This window comes from Scyliorhinus torazame, chromosome 5 (genome assembly GCF_047496885.1).
Source record: "Scyliorhinus torazame isolate Kashiwa2021f chromosome 5, sScyTor2.1, whole genome shotgun sequence".
Classification (NCBI taxonomy): domain Eukaryota; kingdom Metazoa; phylum Chordata; class Chondrichthyes; order Carcharhiniformes; family Scyliorhinidae; genus Scyliorhinus; species Scyliorhinus torazame.
Genome location: NC_092711.1, coordinates 159,044,351 through 159,052,807, shown reverse-complemented (window position 1 = coordinate 159,052,807; position 8,457 = coordinate 159,044,351). Strand labels below are relative to the sequence as shown.

Sequence of the window (8,457 nt, the reverse complement as noted above, 5' to 3'; positions counted from 1 at the left end):
TTCTCAGCTGGTGAACCAGCAGGCGGCTAGCCCTCTCTGTGCTCATAAAAGGTCCCCCGTGTCTGGCGGAGTTGGTGCACTGCCTACCTGGTGGATAGCAGGTGAAAGTTCTTTTGCAGCTTCTTCCTCTCCAGCAGAAGCTCTATGGTCAGGGCCTCGGAGTATCGTCTGTCAACCTTCAGAATGGAGTCGATCAGTTGCTGCATAACCGCTCTCTCTTCCCTGTCTCTACGAGCCTTTTGGCGACTATTTCTCCCCGAATCACAGCCTTCAGTGCCTCCCAGAATGTGGAAGGTGAGACTTCCCCATTCTGGTTGTTAGTGACGTACTTTCCGTTGGCCGGTGATGTTTTCTGGCAGAAGACATTGTCGGCCAAGAGGGTCGTGTCCAACTTCCATGTGGGGCACTGGGTTTGTCCCGTCTCCAACCTCACATCCATGTAATGTGGAGCGTGGTCTGAGATTACAATCATGGATTATTCAGCTCTGGCTATTTCTGGAGGCACCGATTTCCCCACAACAAAGAAGCCGATGTGAGTGTAGACCTTGTGCACTGGTGAGAAGAACGAGAATTCCTTCTCATCCGGGTGTAAGAATCGCCAAAGATCCACTGTCCCGTCTTCTCCATGAACCGCCAGGGATCCACTGCCCCCATTTGCTCCATGAACCGCCAGGGATCCACTGCCCCCATCTGCTCCATGAACCGCCAGGGATCCACTGCCCCCATCTGCTCCATGAACGTCCCCAGTTCCCTCGCCATGCCTGTGATTTTCCCTGTTCTGGGATTGATCTGTCAGTCAATGGATCCTGTGAACAGTTGTGAAGTTCCCCCTCCCATGATCAGACCGTATTCCCCCCTTCCATCCCCCCCACCCCCCCTACCCCCCGTACCCTACTATAGAACATAGAATCCCTACAGTGCAGAAGGAGGTCATTCGGCCCATCGAGTCTGCACCGGCTGTTCGAAAGAGCACCCTACATATGCCCATGTCTCCATCCTATCTATGTAACCCGTTAACCCCATCTACCCTTTAATGGAAGCCTACAAAGGCTCTGTCTCCCTGCTCCAACCCCACACCTACTCTGCGTTCGCCGCCCAATAATAGTATAACAGGTTCAGCAGGGCCAAGCCCCCTGACTGTTGCCCTCTCTGAATCACCGTCTTCCTAATCCTTGCCACCTTATCTGCCCACACAAACGATTAAACCAACCAATCCACCCCCATAAAGAACAATTTCGGCAAAAAGACCATTAGGCACCGAGATAAAAATAAAAAACACAGCAAAATGTTCATCTTAACCAGCTGCACCCGATTGTGGACAGATTTAGTGACTTCTCTGGTTATAAGATGAATTTTACTGAGTCAGAGGCCATGCTGGTGGGGGGAGGGGGGTGTTGAAGGGTAAGCCCCCTCCTCTTGCTAAGTTTCCAATCAGGTGCTCCCCTCTTGGGATTTAAATATCTGGGTGAATTCACACTGGGGAGCGGCCTTTTAGCTGCCCCGCCCGCGTGTGGGAAGGGATTGAGTTCTCACTATTTCCACAGACCTGTCTCACTAATATCCAAAAAAACAAGCCACCACACAAACCAGTGTTTCAGGTTGGAACACCCTCCCACTTCCACGGCGTTTCGGATCAGCTTTCAGTCCTTTCTGTGCCAGTGTTTGATTTGGAAATTCTGCAAAACCTTCCGCCGCCTCTTTCGTGTCCATTACTAGAATTGTTCCATCGGTATCGTTTCTTACATCAGTTTTTTCTTAACTGGATCACAGGTAAGAGAGGGATTTCATGAGAAACTTCTTTACCTAGCGAGTGGTGAGAATGTGGAACTCACTACCACAGCGAGTGGTTGAGGTGAACAGCATGAATACATTGAAGGGGAAGCTAGATACATACATGCAGGAGAAAGGAATAGAAGGATATGCTGATGGGGGAGATGAAGAGGGCTGGGTGGAGGCTCATGTGGAGCATAAATACTGACGGAGACGAATTGAACTGACTGACCTGGCCCTGTGCTGTAGACTCAATGTAACAGAGGCAAATGTATTAATTTTAGATCCAACTGTAGTGGGGGGAAAACACTATTTACTATCCAGGATAAAATAAATGTCCTTCATCAGCTTTTTAGGGTAATTTCAGTGGAAATATGCTCTCCCCGGCTGTTACGATCGCAGTAGGGACTGTTACTGTTTAAAGAGAAATCCAAACACTCAGTAATTAACTAAAAGAACCGAACAAGATTACATTCCTCTGAGCAAAAACAAACTTTAATGGAAATTAAACAAAATGAATAAAGTTCATGCTACTAACCTAACACTATGATTGGTAATTATTTAAGTTCTAATCCCATTCTACATTCAGTTCCACCCAACGGTTCCCTTACACACCAGTTGACGAGGACCCAGGTTCGATCCCGGCCCTGGGTCACTGCCTGTGTGGAAATTGCACATTCTCCCCGTGTCTGCGTGGGTCTCACCCCCACAAGCCAAAGTTGTGCAGTGTATGTGGGTTAGCGATGCTAAATTGCCCGTTAACTGAAAAAAAAAATTGTGTACTCTGAATTTATTTATTTTTAAAATCTGTATGAATATTGGCCTCTGGGGCATTATACAGCAAACAAATCCAGGAGGCAAATGTAGGACCGATTGCAAATCTCCCCAAAATCTCAAATAAATAGTTCCATTCCAGCCTATCAAATGTTTTTCAGCATCCAAAGACACCATGACCTCAGGCTCCAGAGCAGTGGAGGGGGAGAGGACAATGTTTAAGAGGCGTTGAGCATTGGCCGACAACTGCCACCCCTTCACAAAGCCTGTCCAATCTTCAGGCACGATAACTGGGAGACACGGCTCCAGCTGGAACGACGCCCTCAGCCAACAGCTTAACATCGGTGTTCAGAAGTGAAATGGGTCGGTACGACCCACCTTCTACTGGGTCCTTGTCCCCCTGGAGGAGCAAAGAAATTGAGGCTCGAGTGAGGGTCAGGGGTAGTGACCCCCTGCACAGCGAGTGGTTAAACATGTCCATTAACAAAGGTATGAGCTGCTCCAAGAACATTTCTAAAATTCAGCTGGGAAGCTGTCCGGACCAGGGGCTTTGCCAGATTGCAGCTGCCCAATACACATCAATATTCCTGCCCGGCACAGGGGGGAATCCAATTCCCATCTCCTGCCTCCCTCTCCGGTCGGGAAATGTAAACCATCCAAAATACCCATCATACCTGATGTGTTTGGAGGCTCAGACTCATACAGCTCACGGTGATATGAACCGAAAGCTGCATTAACCTGGAGAGGAGCTGATCCAGGTTACCTTCCTTATTCCGAAGGTGATCAGCCTTCTCCCCATGTTTGTGCAAGGTGTCCCTGGAACAGCGTAACTGACCCACAGCCTTATCCATAGATATCAGTTCAAATTGGAGCTGTAATTTCTTCCTGTACGTCAGTCGCTCCGGTGTTGGGACAAGTAAATATTGGCGGACAACTTCCAAAATGGAGTCCACCAGTCTTTGTCGCTCCAATCTCTGTTTTCATGGTGTGAGCTTTATGTGAGATCATTTCCCCCATGATTACATTTTTAGGGCCTCCCAGAATGTGGAAGGAGATATTGACTCTGATTTGTTGAGCTTTGGCCGCAGACAACCACTCACAACATTTGTCATCAGACCTCAGCGTGGTGTCGAGTCTCCAAGGTGGGCGTTGGGAAGGGCCAAAATCAACAAAATGAGGGGCGTGGTCAGAGATGACAATTGCCGAATATTCGGCTGCCGCCACTGAAGGGAGGAGGGACTTAGCAACAATAAAACATCAATTTGGGAATAACAAGACTCCACTAAAATTACATTCAAGCTCCTATTCACAAACTTAACCCCCTGTCAGAATGAACATGGTTCAGTCCTGGATGTGATTAACAGCAGCAATAACGGCAGAATCCAACCCCTGTCATCACTCGTGAACTCGCTGGTGTCTCCGCAGGTGTGTTGACTGAGTGAATCCCTTCCCCCGCACCGTGCAGGTGAACGGCCTCTCCCCAGTGTGAACTCGCTGATGTCTCCGCAGGCTGGATGAATGTCTGAATCCCTTCCCACACTGAGAGCAGGTGAATGGCTTCTCGCCAGTGTGAATTCGCTGGTGTATCCGCAGTGTGGATAACTGAATAAATCCCATCCCACACTGAGAGCAAATGAATAGCTTCTCCCCAGTGTGAACTCGCTGATGTTTCCACAGGGTGGATGAATGTCCAAATTCGTTCCCACACTGAAGGCAGGTGAATGGCTTCTCCCCAGTGTGAACCCGCTGGTGTGTCTGTAGGTGGGATAACTGAGTGAATCCCCTCCCACACGGAGAGCAGATGAACGGCTTCTCCCCAGTATGAACTCGCAGGTGTGTCTGTAGGTGGGATAACTGAGTGAATCCCTTCTCACACTGAGAACAGGTGAATGGCCTCTCCCCAGTGTGACTGCGTCAATGAGATTCCAGCTCTGATGGGAAACTGTATCCCTTCCCACAATCCCCACATTTCCACGGTTTCTCCATGTTTTGGGTCTCCTCGTGTCTCTCCAGGTCCAAACAGTCAGTTGAAACCTCGTCCACACACACAACACGTGTACAGTCTCTCCCCGCTGTAAATGGTGCGATGTGTTTTCCGGCTGTGAAACTGGTTAAAGCTCTTTCCACAGTCAGTGCTCTGGAACACTCTCACTCGGGTGTGTGTGTCTCGGTGTTTTTCCAGTCGCACCGATGTTTAAAATCTTTTGAAGTCAACAGGTCGGGCAAACATTTCTCCTTCCAGATTTAATGGTCGATGAACCGAGTGACTGTCAGATCTAGACGTGATGTTTGAGATTTCTGTCTGTAAATCCTATCCTTTTAACATCCTGTAAAAGGAGTTTACAAAAGACATCATTGTCAGTACAGGATAGAAATTCAGAACAGATTATTTTAATTTCTTTGGAACATTCTTTCCTCTCTCGTTCCCCAAAAGCTGTAAATCTCCATCCCACACACTCTCCCTCCATTCTCACTCTGCTGTATCTAATATTCACCCTCCCAATTCTGCTGAAGATGCTGATTCAGGCTGATTGACAAATCCATGCTCACTGCTTCCTGTCCTGGACACAGAGGTCATAAGAAGTAGGAGCTGCAGTTGGCCATTTGGCCCATCGAGCCTGCTCAACCATTCAATGAGATCCATCCCAACAGAACCCGCCTGCGAGTGATCAACGAGGCAAAGGCTAAAACATCCCCCGCTATTGCCTGCAACTCCGGCACGTCCGACACCCCGAACATGTCCCCCAGGGGACTGGGCTCTAAATCCACACACAAGATCACCGACATGGTGCTGAAGAACAACCTCCAAAATTTCTCCCAACTTCGGGCAGGACTAGAAGATGAGAACAAGATTGGCTGATCCCCTCCCTACACCGCTCACAAATATCCTCCACCCCCTCAAACAACTAGGTCAGGTGGCTCTGTGTACTACCTTTAGCTGCATTAACTCCAGCCTCGCACACGAGGTTGAGGCGTTCACCCTCCGCAGCCCCTCACACCACAGCCCCTCTTCCAGCACCATCCCCACTTCCTCACATAAATCGCCGAGACGACCCTCCTGCCGAACTCCATCACTGACACCATCCCCTCCATCAAAGAGGAAGGCGGTGTCACCGGAAAGGTTGGAAAATCCTTTTTTGCGAAGTCCTGCACCTGCATCTACCTGAAAACCCCTCCCCTTGTGAGACCCTAAACTTCTCCGCCAACTCCCTAAACTCGCAAACTGCCCCTATAGAAATAAGTCCTTCATTTCCATCACCCCCTCGCTCCTCCCATCCCCAAAATGATGCAGCCATCCTCCCCAGCTCAAATCTGTGGTTCCCTCGGATTGGCATCAACTTTGACCTCAACCCCCCCAACCTAAAGTGCTGCACAAATTGACTCTATATTTTCAGCATGGCCACCACCACAGGACTCCCTGAGAACTACCCTGGGGAAATGGGAGCAGCACCATCGCCAGCACCTGCAACCCCCACCCCTTACAATAGCCAGTCTCCATCCTCTCCCACAAAGCCTCCATCTCTCTGCTCCAAACATGCACCTTCTTCACGTTTGCCGCCCAATAATAGTCTAACAGGTTCGGAAGTGCCAAGCCCCTGACTGTCGCCCTTTCTGAATCACTGTCTTCCTAATCCTTGTAACCTACCCCCCACACAAATGACAAAACCAACCTATCCGCCCCATAAAGAACGATTTCGGCAAAAAGACCGATAAAAATAAAAACCACAGCACAATGTTCATCTTAACCAGTTGCACCCGGGTAGTGGATAGATTTAATGCCTTCTCTGCTTCTAAGATCAATTTTACTGAGTCCAAGGTGGGGAGGGGTTGAGGGCCCCCTCCTCTTGCTAACTTCCCCTTCAGATGGTTCCCCCTTGGGAGTTAAATATCTGGGAATGTCAATGACCCCCTCTTTCAAACAGCTACATGGGGCCAACTTTCCACAGCTGATGGTGACTATTAGGTGGGTCCTTGCCCAGCGGTCGGCTCTTCCAATTTCATGGCGAGGGAGGATCGCCTTCATTAAAATGAATGTGGTGCCCAGACTGTTGTACCCTCTGCAGATGCTGCCTATACTGCTGTCAACCAGAGTCGTTAGGGGAATTAATGGAATGATTAGTACAGTTATCTGGAACAAAAAGAAACCTCGCCTCAAGTTTATTAAGCTCCAATCAACAGGAGCTAAGGGAGGGTTGGGTCTCCGGAATATCGGGCTATATCAATTGGCCTCTCATCTAAGGTTCATAAGGGATTGGGTGAGAATGGACCCAACATCCCTCTGGCTCGATATAGAAGCAGACCAGTCACTTCTCCCTCTATCCAAAACTGGCATAGGCGGATTACAGAATGCACCCCCATGGAATGTTTAATGTCTGCAGTTCATTCAAAGTCTGATATATTTGGTAAATTATGTGACCCCTATCTCAGATATATAAGTTCCAATTTGACTGACTTGCTCCTCCAGGGATTTCCATCAGTGAATTAAATTCAACTTAGGTCGGGAGTCGGGCACAGTGAGGCACGGTGGTTAGCACTGCTGCCGCACAGAGCCAGGGACCCAGGTTAGATTCCTTGAGTGGCTATCTGTGTGGAGTTTGCACGATCTCCGTGTCTGCTCCGGTTTCCTCCCACAGTCCAAAGATGTGCAGGTTCAGTGAATTCATCATGCTAAATTGCCCCTTCGTGTCCAAAGGTGTTAGGTTAGGTGGGTTGACCATGATCAATGCATGAGGTTACGGGGATAGGGTGGGAAGTGTGCCTCCGTGGAGTGCTTTTTCTGAGGGTCAGTGCAGATTGAAGGACAGAATGGCCTCCTTCCGCACTGTAGAGATTCTAAGTCATCTATGTTATGTTATTCATTTGAATTCGACTATGCTGTTTGTCCATTTGTAATATTTTGGGGGGGGTGTCCTGCATTATTATCCTTCCATTTTTATATAATCTTACCCTCTTTCTCCACTCACTATGTTAACTGGTTGTTCAATGGATCAGGCAGTTCATCTCGAGGCTCTGGTCGCTCAAATATCCTGTTACGAATTAATTCTGCAATGTGTTGCTTGTATTTATGCTGGCCGTATCAGTTCTGCACTGTACCCATTTTCCACAAAATTTCTATTATTCTGTTGCATTCATTGTTTAAAAAACATTTCAAAAGAAATATTAAAAATATTAACTCATTCATGAATACTCCACTGATCCCTTTTGAAGAGAAATCCAGAAACTAACACTCTTGAGGGAAGAGATGACTGTAAATATATACCGTAGCTACAGCACAATAATACACTACTGAAATAATAATAAATATACTTCATTATAGAACCATAAATAATATATCTAATCTGTACCATTTAACAACACTGGACATATCTCTGTCCGATATTAATTTACTGACCTCTTAAATGTCAGCCATCTCCTGGGGAAACCAGCCCTTTAATTGTGAACTTCAGGAAAGAGACCATTCTTTTCACCAAATAAATAAACGTGTCACGCTGAGGGAACAAAGGATGTCAATGTCTTTAAGAGAGAGAGAGAGAGACCTGGGCCAAGCTTTGCAGAGTCTGCACCCTCCCTGGATTCACTTCCTTTCCCTTCAGTTGCTGCAAGTCACCAATTGAAGGTGAGAATGAGAAAAGAAATGGAAAGGGGGAGAAAAGAAAGTGTTTTACTCACAGATGTTGGAGACAGGAGGAGGTTTTACCTTCACATCCGCTGTGACATCACAATAGAGCCCTGCCTGAATCAGCCAATTGGAATTACTCTATTCCGAAGTGTCGTCACTGGGTTCCAGTGCGCGGTCGCGGTCGCGGGAGCCCCGCCCCCACCCGTTCAACCCCCTCCCTCTGCACCTCGAGACCAGGTTTCCAGGCAACCGGCTGACGGCTGCGACCAGAGCTGGAGGCGGCTCGGTGATCT

General features: G+C 48.2%; 1 long non-coding RNA gene across 1 annotated transcript; it reads right to left on the bottom strand.

The window, feature by feature from the left end:
• Positions 1-2,247: 2,247 nt before the first annotated feature.
• On the bottom strand, positions 2,248-8,451 carry LOC140422217 (uncharacterized). The gene is made up of 2 exons (XR_011947318.1): positions 8,215-8,451; positions 2,248-4,871 (listed from the first exon to the last, which is right to left on the bottom strand). It is a non-coding gene; the product is annotated as an uncharacterized lncRNA (long non-coding RNA).
• Positions 8,452-8,457: the final 6 nt, after the last annotated feature.